This window comes from Tachypleus tridentatus, chromosome 7 (assembly GCF_004210375.1).
Source record: "Tachypleus tridentatus isolate NWPU-2018 chromosome 7, ASM421037v1, whole genome shotgun sequence".
NCBI lineage: Eukaryota > Metazoa > Arthropoda > Merostomata > Xiphosura > Limulidae > Tachypleus > Tachypleus tridentatus.
The window spans coordinates 70,110,966-70,121,552 of NC_134831.1; the positions used below are offsets into that span (position 1 = coordinate 70,110,966).

Below are 10,587 nucleotides of genomic sequence, written 5' to 3' on the forward strand. Positions count from 1 at the left end.
TGTACAGATCTATCAATGTTCCAAATTTGACATTAATTGTAGGTTGTACAGATCTATCAATGTTCCAAATTTGACATTAATTGTAGGTTGTACAGATCTATCAATGTTCCAAATTTGACATTAATTGTAGGTTGTACAGATCTATCAATGTTCCAAATTTGAAGAAAATCTAGAAATTAAGTTTTGCTATCAAATGAAATTTCTGTACTTTCAACAAGAAAAAAAGGAGTAAAAACTAAACCAAAATTAGTGATTTCATACATCACGTATTTTTAAATGGATTGCCTTGAAATATGGTATGCAAGGTAAGTTTCATAGAGCACATCCATGAAAAATATAAGAATTTGGATTAACACAGTCCAAACTACGGAAAGCAGAAAACTGATAAACTATCATGCCTGTTACTAACACACAGTGTTTCCTACAGATTGTTTTGGTTGCAGAAAACATATTCATGTGTCTTAATATAGTGTTCTTTCTTCATTATGAAAACTAAGAGAAAATACTTTTTGTTACTTGTAGCTTAAAATTCCATAATCAGTAGCCAAAATTATCTGCCAATTTTGTAAATTTGACTTTTATAATGTAATCCTCACTATCAGTTGTTTCTAGACAAGATTACCATTTAAGTAACAATAATGTTTGATCTCAGTTAAAACCTTCCATTTAGATACAACTTTCAATCTTTATTTTGATGTGATAAGTTAATATCAACACCTTATATACAATAATATTCTGTTTAGGTAAGCTTCTCTAAATAAAAACTGGAAGCTTCAGTTTCTTATCACCTTGTTCACAAATTGGTTAACAATATAATGCATCTATGCTTATTCAGTTAATACAATAAGTGAATTAAAACATTTAGATGAGGCATGAAGTTCTTGTTTAACTTATTTACCTTTTCAAGAAAAATTAGAAAATATTACATTTCAATGTATGTTCTTTTCAGATATTGTATATTACCATGCTTAAAAGGAATTAATGATTTTTTTTTCAAATTTTTAATGAAAATGAAGATTTTTGTGAGAACATCATAATAGGTTTCTGTCTTAGAATTATGGAAATTGTTGTAAGTAATATTATGATATTTGATGATTTTTATCTTGGTTTTACAATGCTTACTCATTCTGAAAATAAGTTTTGATCAACAATAATAACAGTAGATCATTAAATTTATCAATAAATTGATATTAAATGAATGATGCTGAAAGATGTAGTTACACAAAGAAAGATTTGGACTATTTGGTGAACTTGGGTAGTGCTTAGCAGATATATTTTATTGACCTTAATAAAACTCTGTTGGAAGAAAGACTTGATAGAGTTTAAGATGTAGAGATTTCAGACACAACTACAGTTCAAGCAGTGCACTTTTCTAATAAAGTAGCTAGACTACAAAATAATTTACTTTCAATGTGGTAGAAAAAAAAAGTTTAAGAAGAGGCTAGATAAGCTGTTTAGATATTATGGTTGAATATGTTATGGAGAGGTTTATTTATGTGGCTTGAGTACGGCAATAGCAAAAAATAGACAGTAAGAAATCATGGTTTTTCAAAGACTATCCCACCTTTGAGATAACATAAGAACTTAAATCTACCCTTTACTTTTCATGACATCACTAAGTCAGATGCCCCAAACTTATGTAGAGTGTTGGTCCCATCACCACCAATGGCAACTCACTCTACAAGTTAAGCTAGCTATTATAAAAATAGTATTAACCAGAGTCTTGTTGTCCCTTTCAAATCTCAAGCTCATTCTTCTCACTGTATCACTTCCAGAACAGTCCAAAAAAATCCATTCAATCCCTAAGATAATTTTTTTAAAAGTTAAAGAGGTCCAAATCCATATTCAGTAGGTAACCCTTCCATTCTCAGTATAATTCAAGTCGCCCTTCCTTAACCTTTTCCAAAAAGTAACATCCTTTCCTACATAGGTGAAAAAAAAACTACACAGCAATCTTAGTGAGAACAAAACAGTGACCCGTATAAAAAGATAATTGTCTTCTCCAAACCACAGTCAAAATATTGACAAACAGACATTACAAACCTATTAATCATGCTAACATTAACAGAACACTGTCTCAATGGCTTGAGTGACCCATATACTCCCATGCCAAGTTCCCTCTTCAGTGATGCCACCAAGTGAGCTTCATTTTATATTAAAAGTATAAATTTTTAATTGCCAAATCTCTAAATGTATTGTAATTATTCCACAATTTATTGTCCAGTTTTAGAAAAGTTTCAACAATTTTAAAGTAGTGATGCAAACATTATCATTAGGTATATATTCAGCTCCTAACTTATATTCATAACTGAGACTGAGGGTTACATTTGCAGTTTTTTTCCAAATAATAAATTTCTAGACCTACATTTACAAAGCTTTTTATTCCTAATAAAAGTTAGAAAGTAACATTTAAGTTCCCTTTTAAAACCTTATTTTCCCAACAGTAGTCAAATTTATCAAATTATCAGCAATCTTTAAACTAAAAACATGATACACAGTCCTAACTCATTCTGTGCTTCACAAAAAAAATTTCCAATTATTAAGCTTCTATTTGTATTTATACTAAACCAAAATAAATTTTTAAACTATTAATCATTACACCATTTTAACTCCAGTAGTAATGCAGTCTATTCAAACTATATCAAAGCAAATTTTTACCGTCTATATTGAAAATAAAAGAATAAGTTAATATTACAATTAAAGGATAGAAAGGGACTTGTTAAAACTAAAAGTATAATCAACTTAAGTTACCAGTCTTTTCATGACATACATGGTATACTAAATATATACATATGCAACTATTTGTCAACTGCATTCTGTAGAGTTCCAAGTTTTTAATAAACTACATCCTTTATATAGCAGGTTTAGAGTTCTAGCCCTGACTAAGGTAAATAACAAAAATCAGTTAAAATACGAACGTGATCTTAAAGTTGCTGCTGTAAAAACATCTTGCATTTTGCAAATGGACAACTCTAAGGAACTATTTAAAACTTATTAAATGCATCTTTAATTATCCAATACGTATTTTTATGACATACAAGGTATATCAAATATATATACACACTCGCAAATAACCATTTGTCAACTGCATCTTATAGAATAGCAAGTTTTTAATAAACTGCATGGCAGATTTAGAGTTCTGACTAAAGTAAATAACAAACAATTAAACAACAAACGTAATCTTAAAGTTTCTATCGTAAAAATATCTTACGTTTTACAAGAGGTTTTTGCTGAGGGGTAACTAAATTTAGAGTAATTTAAAGTTGAATTTTGATATACAACGTTTAACACGTTATTTTAAGACCACTTTTTAACTAGTCTGTTCTTACCTGAAACTTATGGATCTCTTTTTCTTTAATTAACTGGTCCACGACGTTAATGAAATGTAATTTAATTAGAAAACCATTCATTTTTTACCATAGTACAAAAACTGCATTAAGCCTACCTCTTATTAAGTTTTAACAGAACACCACAACACAAACTCACAATGGATTTCACGATAGACACAAATCTCTGACGTCAGCAATTTAGGAGTAAAATACCATAACGCTATAATAAATTAATTCAAAATATTCAATATATAAAATTCTTACATTCAAAATGGGTTACTTTCAAGCTTTAAAAACATGTTTTTTTAATGTGCAACTAAAGGAAAATATTTACATTTCACCCTTCTGAAATATCATATTATTATGAAAAACTTAAACAACGCAAAATTTAATATTTGTAACAATTAAATGTGAAGTTATTTTCCCATGTTTCTTCATGAACAATTTGTCAGACAATTTATGAGCACGAAATACGTCAAGCAAGCAAATATTATTTTGTTTCGTTAGGAACAACCAGCTTCACCAAAATATACCTGTAAAAATATAAGGTTTTCCCCTTTGTTAAGCATTTTCTCACACAGTGTATACTGCTACCTAGTGTTTTTAACTTGCAAAAACCAAAGACGTTATAATGTTTGTTTGCTTTTTTCAAATTCTCACATAAAGCTACACAAAGGGCTATTTATTCATATCAATTACTAATTTTCAACTGATAGATTAAAGGGAACGCAGCTAGTTAACAGCATTTTCTACCAGTTTTGGGGTTACTCTTATATGACTGAATAGTGAGATTTGACCGTTACTCTTATAGCAAATCATAATCCAAAGTGCAGGGCGCTAATATACGACTACTGAATGCGAACCATAAACCTTAGAATTCAAAGTCCAAACACTCTAATCAATAGGCCATGCACATTTCAAAAGGATTAGAATGTACTTCCAAACTATTTGAAAAAGTTCCTTAATTTGCTTCGTATTCTGACTTGACTTTGCATATGTATTAATGAATTTCTTAGGTAAAAAAAATGAGCGGATTTTACATCATCACATTTCATTATTTTTACAGCATAATTTGATTTTCTATTAAGATGAGTTGAAACAGGTAAATAAATAAACACTAAAAATGTATGAAATAAAAGATGTATCAGATTGTTTTATTTTATGGTTAACAAAAATTGCGTTCATCACCTTTATTGAAAATAATTCTCAACTGTAAGTTTTAGAATCTAGATGAAACAAAAGCCGGCTGGAGCTTAATATTGTAAAAAAGAAATTATTTACTTTGGTTTCTTTACGAAATGCAATGTTGTAATGAAAATAACTAGCCATTGTAACAGTAATGTTATTACTAATTAAACTTTGAAATTATTCTCTTATTCATTTTCCTAACAATTAAAGGTAATGCATTATGTCCAGTAATAAAATTTTAATTTCTTTTCATAAGACCAATCAACTTCTTAAGATATGTCAAATCCTCAAATATAGTTCTTTATAAATGTTTTGTCTTTAAAGATGAGTTCAAGAGAATTAAAATAGTAGATATAATAACTAAACTTATCAAATGAGTTAATGGAAATAATTTTGAATACTATCTACTTTAAAAATGTATAATCAAAAATTCATCTTCTTAAACAAATCTAATACTAATAAAATATACATTTAGCACCATTTTGAAATGTGAAAATAAAACAACTTCTCACAAACCATTCCTCTATTTGCGTGAATGCGACTATAAATACGATAGTGCCATCTGTTGTGCTGGAATACAACAATATCTCAATGCAAGAAATGATGATTTTGGATTACAAAATGTGGAACCATTTATTGAACAGCATCATAAACAAAAAAGAATCCACATTTCGGGTATTTATAATTCAGAAAATTAGAAAAATAACTATGCTATGTGCGACAACCATTTCTTTATAAAAGAACACAATTTAAAATAAAACAGCCTTACGACTTTCACTGTCATTGAACGTTAGGGATTGATCATCTCTTTATTCAAGTAATTTTTAAACGTAGTACTAAAAAGCTGGAGTTCTTAAAAGCTATTATTTTTTCAAGGAGCAGCACTTTTAATATATAAAAACGTTACAGTTTATATCAGTAAAATTAATTAAAATTTTGAGCCCTGAACATTGAATCATTTTGATGCAATAAGTTGCGTGTGATTTGAAAGCATAATCCGAACACTTTCTTTTAAAAAATATTATCTCTAATATTACGAATACCAATTACTAGCACAAATATCAGACATTAAGGCGGATTTTCAGCTATTATAATCAGTGATAGAAGAAAAAATTGCTGCCAAACCAATAGGAAAGAAAAGCGATTGAAAAAGAGAGAGAGAGAGAACAGAAAGTGAAAAAAGAACAACAACACAAAAACTTAACAAAAACAGCACATTTACTGAAGAAAAGTTAGAGTAAGTATTGTGTAGTATTTATTCAAATTCGTGCAGAGTTGAGGGAAACAGAAGACTGAGATTTCATAAAGGAATATTTACATTTCACCTTGTTGTGAAACATTTTTCTTTTCACTGAGTAGTTTGATACCTATGGAATAGTTTAATATCGCAAAAGCAGAAATGTTCAATTCTCGTCCAAGAAACTGTAAAATATCTAATGCAATCGAATTTTCTGGTTGACGACAGATACATAACTGTAAGTAATAAAAATATGTTGTCTGTAATCAGAGTTATTTTCAAATTATGGAAATTTCGCAAGGAAATTTTTTCTTGATGACCAGATTTTAAAGTTGAAAGTGTTAAAAGTGTTGAAAGTGATAGAAGTAGAGTAAAATATATGAGGATATCAAATTGAAATGTATTCACTTATCTGTGATTACTTATGTTCACACGCATTTGTATTTATAAAATATTTTACTCAATAATATTTTGCGTTACCTTACAATTTGTTACATTTTCATAAATACTTTAAAAATGATTTAAATAGCTTAGTTATAATCCGCTATACTGCACACGTACTGAAAGGCAAAGCGACAAATTAAACAACCTACATATCTTAGTTTTGAGGCACATGGTATTGAATGTAATGTGATAATATCCTTGTTTTTCTTTGATTACCAACACTAATTTCAGGGCTAGAATAAAAGAGAATGTGTGTGAGTGTTTTCTTATAGCCAAATCACATCGGGCTGTCTGATGAGTTCACCGAGGGGAATAGAACCCTTGATGTCAGCTTTGTAGACTTACCGCTATATGAACGTGGGACGAAGGGAATGGAGGGGAATGTTCTTTTCTTTGTTAAAACTAAGTATAAAATATATCCCTTTCTTTGTTAAAAATCATGAGCATAGAGGGAAGTTTGAAAGTGAGTTATTATTAACTTAACTTTGTACAAAATATTACAGTCATCAACCATTGGTAAAGTTGTGTTCAGTGTGCTTTCAATTTTTGTTTTAGACGACGTTATTGTTAAATCTTATTTCAATATAATTATTGATTAATCAATAAGATAATTAAATTCACAGTTTATTCGTATATTTGAAAGTAACAGTATGATAAACACTTCTTTCACTGTATATATTAAATTCTCCTCGTTGGTTAAGTAGTTACATTGCATACACTGACTAAGTTACCAAATGTACGAATAAAAACATGTGGCGAAAATGAGAGTTATACTCCTCATGGTTTAGGGAGACTTCGAAGGGCAAAGGTTGCTTGTTAATTAAACTGGTAAATTAGCTGTTTCATATCATTTAGCAGCTCATGTTTAAAGTTCGAAAAACATTCATTTCAATTTGGGAAAAGCACTGATAAGAGTGGCGGTCAACTTTCAATATTCGGTCAGTTTGAAGCAGCCAAAGTAGTCTTCTATTCTTTTAGTTGAATATTAGGGTGGCTATGAGCAGATCTTTTTTTTTTTTTTTGTATAGTTTGGCGCAAAATTTTTAAAATAGACAAACAAACCGATTAACAATAAACGTTGAACTGATTTGGTGAACATGATAGTACTTTGTCTTTCAAGTAATATCTAATAATTTTCAAATCTGTAAGTATAAAAACCAAAACATGAACAACTATTACTATAATGAAATAAACAACCACGTAAGAAATAACATAGAATTATGTAAACCACACTTTCCAGTCAACATTATAAACAGCAACACTAACAATACATATGACTACAATACCCAACTACTCACCAAAAAAATGAAACTAAATGAACTTGAACAAGCAATCAAAAATTCAAAAAACAAAGCACCGGGAAATGATGGAATACAAACAATTCTTCTCAAAAAGGCACTCCAAAATTATTTGACCACCTATTAGCCATATTTAATTTATATCTATACTCTGGATACATCCCAGTTTCTTGGAAGCAAGCTAATATTTTAATGTTCCACAAAGAAAGAAAACCAGCCAATAAACCAAACAGTTATCGACCGATCAACCTGACCAGCTGTGTAGGCAAAATTCTTGAAAGAATAATAAGCAGTAGACTCTCCACATTTTTGAAGATTAATTCAAAATTACCAAAAGAACAAAACGGATTTAGAAAATATAGACAAACAACAGGTCATTTAATTAGATTAACTGAAACAATAATAAACAGCTTTAACAAAAAAGAATGCACTGTAGCCTGCTTCCTCGTAATCGAGAAAACATTCGACACTGTATGGCACAATGGTCTTCGGTTCCGTATGTATGAAATGGGACTACCGCGTGGAATTATTCGCTGGTTATCTAACTTTTTGTAAAATAGAAAATGTAGAATAAACGTAGAGGGAACTTTCTCTGAGTTCTTCACTCCAGAAGCTGGCGTCCCTCAAGGAGAGGTGGTTAGTCCTATTCTCTTCATCATGTATGTAAATAATATGCCACTCAGAGACCCAAACCATGGACACGCGTCACAGTTCGCTGATGATGTAGCAATTAGGAAAAGTGCCCCTGCACCAGAAATAGCAGCCACTAACTTACAACCACAACTAAACAGATTATGTGAATACTGCCAAAAATATAGAATTAAAATAAACGCAGCGAAGACAGAATTAGTAATATTTTCAAAATCAACGAAACATCAAAAAGTTCAACCTCAGATCTACATGAACGGAGAGCTTCTCCAAACTGCTACATCTGCAAAATTTTTAGGGTTAACATATGATTCTAAACTTACCTGGATAAAATATGTAAATAACATAAAAACTAAAATTTGGCGAAGAATAAACTATGCTTGGAGTCTAACTGGTAAAAACTATGGAACAACACCAGAAAACATCATTAAAATATACAAGACATACATTAGACCTGTAATAGACTATGCAGCTCCTGCATGGATCAATGTAAGTGAAAAACAAATACAAACCAAACTCCAAACATTACAGAATACACTAATTACATCAGCATACAGAGTACCTAAAACCACTTCCTCAAAGTTCATGCACAATTACTCAAACACACAAAGAATAGCAGATATACTTCTACATAGTACAATAAAATATTTTGATAAAAATTGGCGAAAAAATGGGTTGTTATGCGAACTAGACAGATATTGCATATATGATGAAGAGAGACCTAAACACCTCTCCCCGTTAAACTTGTACATCAGATCTTTAAGATAAAATAAAATTTAAAATAATAATAATAAAATAGTGTTAAAATAAAACAGTCTACCTACGTTTTAGACTTATTTAAAATAAAAAACGAAAGAACAATATAAATGGACATTGCCCTGAAAAGGACCAGATATAAAGTTATGCTATTACTTCAGCCATTTTGTATTTACTCTAAATGTATTAATCCGTCCATTCCAACTAAGTAATGGAAGGAGGAAGAGGTCTAGTGTACCTGACCCTCCTGGATATACAAATATATATACCCAAACACCTAGAGAGAGAGAGACAGACCTACACCACGCATACAGTATCTCTTCTGTACTAAAGGCCTTCTCAGAGTTTCTCTGTGTTCTTGGCTTAATTATCCTTGCACATGTTGAGACTGCAAGATATACTAAATTGGCAAAATCAAACGCCATCTACTATTTAGAGAAAATGAACATGTGGGAATTTTCATGAAAACATAAAATAAGTTGAAGAACTTTAGTGCTTCCTCTATTCGCCAATATAGTGAAGGAAAAGGTTACAAACGTAACTTATTAAATTTTAATATCCTTTACACTATCTGGAATTACTGATTAAAGAAATTATCCAGGTTAAAGAGCTTTCATCAATACTGAATAACATGTACTCTTCTTTTAATTACACATTTGTTAATATGTGCAGTGTTTTGTTATTCCTTCACTTTCTGTTTTAGTTTTGATTAGATTATCGTTATTACAGCACTCTGTATTAATTAGTCACTTAAGTTCAGTTTGAATTTTGCGCAAAGCTACATGAGGGTTATCTGTGCTAGCCCTCTCTAATTTAGCAGTATAAGACTAGAAGGAAGGCAGCTAGTCATCACCACCCACCGCCAACTCTTGAGCTGCTCTTTTACCAACGAATAGTGGGATTGATCGTAACATTATAACGCCCCCACGGCTGAAAGGGCGAGCACGTTTGGTGCGACCAAGATTCGAACCCGCGACCCGCGAGATTACGAGTTAAGTGCCTTAACCACCTGGCCATACCGGGCCATATTTGTTTAGGAATTGTGTAATTATTTTATTTTGTTTTAGACACTATTGGAGGTGGAACTTGTAGACTCCTGAAACGTTTATCTGTGACTTCTTCTGTTATAAATCTGTAAGGCGTATAAATAAAATGCTCGCCCTCCCAGTAGTATCAATCCCACATCGTTGGTTAAATACTATTCCCTCTGGTTTATTATGGTATTCGAGTAGCTTTGTGCGAAATTCCAAAACAAACAAACAAACTAGTATTCATCTTAAATACTATTTCTTTTATTATGGTATTCAAATATTTTCATTCCGGTTCTATTTATCAATGGGTCTTTCACGCCTTGTAACTGTGTACAGATTCTTAGGTCCCAAAAGTGTTAATTTTGCATATCTTACATGTGGTCCTGTACGAGTTGGAATTGAATTTAAGAATATCATAAGAAAGGGTTCCCCTCCTTTCCAGTGGCACAGTGGTATTTTAACGGACTTATGCTGCTAGAAACCGGGTTTAAATAACCATGGTAGGTAGAGCACAGATAGCCATATGTGCCGCTTTGTGCATAATAAAAACAAACAAATATAAGAAAAACGAAGTCACAAAAGATTATTAATTTTATATACCTTACAACTGGACTTTTCATGAATCAGCCCCTAATGTTCTAGTCTCAGGAGCAACA

The 10,587-nt window shown here is 30.8% G+C and overlaps 1 protein-coding gene across 2 annotated transcripts in view; it reads right to left on the bottom strand.

Moving 5' to 3' along the window:
• Positions 1-3,516, bottom strand: part of LOC143255923 (stress-activated protein kinase JNK-like) — a 41,301-nt gene extending 37,785 nt beyond the window's left edge. The window contains exon 1 of one of the 2 annotated variants that reach the window (XM_076512356.1): positions 3,330-3,516. The gene's annotated coding sequence lies outside the window, so the exon portion shown is untranslated. The remainder of the gene's footprint in view (positions 1-3,329) is intronic. The other variant, XM_076512357.1, reaches the window with a different exon arrangement.
• Between the last annotated feature and the right edge of the window lie 7,071 nt (positions 3,517-10,587).